The following is a 2,874-nucleotide window of genomic DNA, read 5'->3' on the forward strand; positions in this document are numbered from 1 at the left end:
TAGTCGAGTAAAAACACGTGCGAGAGGGTGCATCCCGCAGGCTAGTCTAGTAAAAACACGTGCGAGAGGATGCATCCCGCAGGCTAGTCGAGTAAAAACACGTGCGAGAGGATGCATCCCGCAGGGCTAGTCGAGTAAAAACACGTGCGAGAGGATGCATCCCGCAGGCTAGTCGAGCAAAAAACACGTGCGAGAGGATGCATCCCGCAGGCTAGTCGAGCAAAAACACGGTGCGAGAGGATGCATCCCGCAGGCCAGTCGAGCAAAAACACGTGCGAGAGGATGCATCCCGCAGGCCAGTCGAGCAAAAACACGTGCGAGAGGATGCATCCCGCAGGCTAGTCGAGTAATAACACGTGCGAGAGGATGCATCCCGCAGGCTAGTCGAGCAAAAACACGTGCGAGAGGATGCATCCCGCAGGCTAGTCGAGCAAAAACACGTGCGAGAGGATGCATCCCGCAGGCTAGTCGAGCAAAAACACGTGCGAGAGGATGCATCCCGCAGGCTAGTCGAGCAAAAACACGTGCGGGAGGATGCTACCCGCAGGCTAGTCGGGTAAAAAAACGTGCGAGAGGATGCATCCCGCAGGCTAGTCGAGTAAAAACACGCGCGAGAGTATGCATCCCGCAGGCTAGTCGAGCAAAAACACGCGCGAGAGGATGCATCCCGCAGGCTAGTCGAGCAAAAACACGTGCGAGAGGATGCATCCCGCAGGCTAGTCGAGCAAAAACACGCGCGAGAGGATGCTTCCCGCAGGCTAGTCGAGTAAAAAAACGTGCGAGAGGATGCATCCGCAGGCTAGTCGAGCAAAAACACGCGAGAGAGGATGCATCCCGCAGGCTAGTCGAGCAAAAACACGCGCGAGAGGATGCATCACGCAGGCTAGTCGAGCAAAAACACGTGCGGGAGGATGCTTCCCGCAGGCTAGTCGGGTAAAAAACGTGCGAGGATGCATCCCGCAGGCTAGTCGAGTAAAAACACGCGCGAGAGGATGCATCCCGCAGGCTAGTCGAGCAAAAACACGCGCGAGAGGATGCATCCCGCAGGCTAGTCGAGCAAAAACACGTGCGAGAGTATGCATCCCGCAGGCTAGTCGAGCAAAAACACGCGCGAGAGGATGCTTCCCGCAGGCTAGTCGAGTAAAAAAACGTGCGAGAGGATGCATCCCGCAGGCTAGTCGAGCAAAAACACGTGCGGGAGGTTGCTTCCCGCAGGCTAGTCGAGCAAAAACACGTGCGAGAGGATGCTTCCCGCAGGCTAGTCGAGTAAAAAAACGTGCGAGAAGATGCATCCCGCAGGCTAGTCGAGTAATAACACGTGCGAGAGGATGCATCCCGCAGGCTACTCGAGCAAAAACACGTGCGAGAGGATGCATCCCGCAGGCTAGTCGAGCAAAAACACGTGCGAAAGGATGCATCCCGCAGGCTAGTCGAGCAAAAACACGTGCGAGAGGATGCATCCCGCAGGCTAGTCGAGCAAAAAACACGCGCGAGTATGCATCCCGCAGGCTAGTCGAGCAAAAACACGTGCGAGAGGATGCTTCCCGCAGGCTAGTCGAGCAAAAACACGTGCGAGAGGATGCATCCCGCAGGCTAGTCGAGCAAAAACACGAGCGAGAGGATGCATCCGCAGGCTAGTGGAGTAAAAACACGTGCGAGAGGATGCATCCCGCAGGCTAGTCGAGCAAACACACGTGCGAGGGGGTGCACGCCGCAGGCTAGTCGAGCAAAAACACGTGCGAGAGGATGCATCCCGCAGGCTAGTCGAGTAAAAACACGTGCGAGAGGGTGCATCCCGCAGGCTAGTCGAGCAAAAACACGTGCGGGAGGATGCATCCCGCAGGCTAGTCGAGCAAAAACACGTGCGAGAGGATGCATCCCGCAGGCTAGTCGAGCAAAAACACGAGCGAGAGGATGCATCCCGCAGGCTAGTCGAGTAAAAACACGTGCGAGAGGATGCATCCCGCAGGCTAGTCGAGCAAACACACGTGCGAGGGGGTGCACGCCGCAGGCTAGTCGAGCAAAAACACGTGCGAGAGGATGGATCCCGCAGGCTAGTCGAGCAAAAACACGTGCGAGAGGATGGATCCCGCAGGCTAGTCGAGTAAAAACACGTGCGAGAGGGTGCATCCCGCAGGCTAGTCTAGTAAAAACACGTGCGAGAGGATGCATCCCGCAGGCTAGTCGAGTAAAAACACGTGCGAGAGGATGCATCCCGCAGGCTAGTCGAGTAAAAACACGTGCGAGAGGATGCATCCCGCAGGCTAGTCGAGCAAAAACACGTGCGAGAGGATGCATCCCGCAGGCTAGTCGAGCAAAAACACGTGCGAGAGGATGCATCCCGCAGGCCAGTCGAGCAAAAACACGTGCGAGAGGATGCATCCCGCAGGCCAGTCGAGCAAAAACACGTGCGAGAGGATGCATCCCGCAGGCTAGTCGAGTAATAACACGTGCGAGAGGATGCATCCCGGCTAGTCGAGCAAAAACACGTGCGAGAGGATGCATCCCGCAGGCTAGTCGAGCAAAAACACGTGCGAGAGGATGCATCCCGCAGGCTAGTCGAGCAAAAACACGTGCGAGAGGATGCATCCCGCAGGCTAGTCGAGCAAAAACACGTGCGGGAGGATGCTACCCGCAGGCTAGTCGGGTAAAAAAACGTGCGAGAGGATGCATCCCGCAGGCTAGTCGAGTAAAAACACGCGCGAGAGTATGCATCCCGCAGGCTAGTCGAGCAAAAACACGCGCGAGAGGATGCATCCCGCAGGCTAGTCGAGCAAAAACACGTGCGAGAGGATGCATCCCGCAGGCTAGTCGAGCAAAAACACGCGCGAGAGGATGCTTCCCGCAGGCTAGTCGAGTAAAAAAACGTGCGAG

The sequence above is a fragment of the Lasioglossum baleicum genome, unplaced genomic scaffold (genome assembly GCF_051020765.1).
Source record: "Lasioglossum baleicum unplaced genomic scaffold, iyLasBale1 scaffold0914, whole genome shotgun sequence".
Lineage (NCBI taxonomy): Eukaryota > Metazoa > Arthropoda > Insecta > Hymenoptera > Halictidae > Lasioglossum > Lasioglossum baleicum.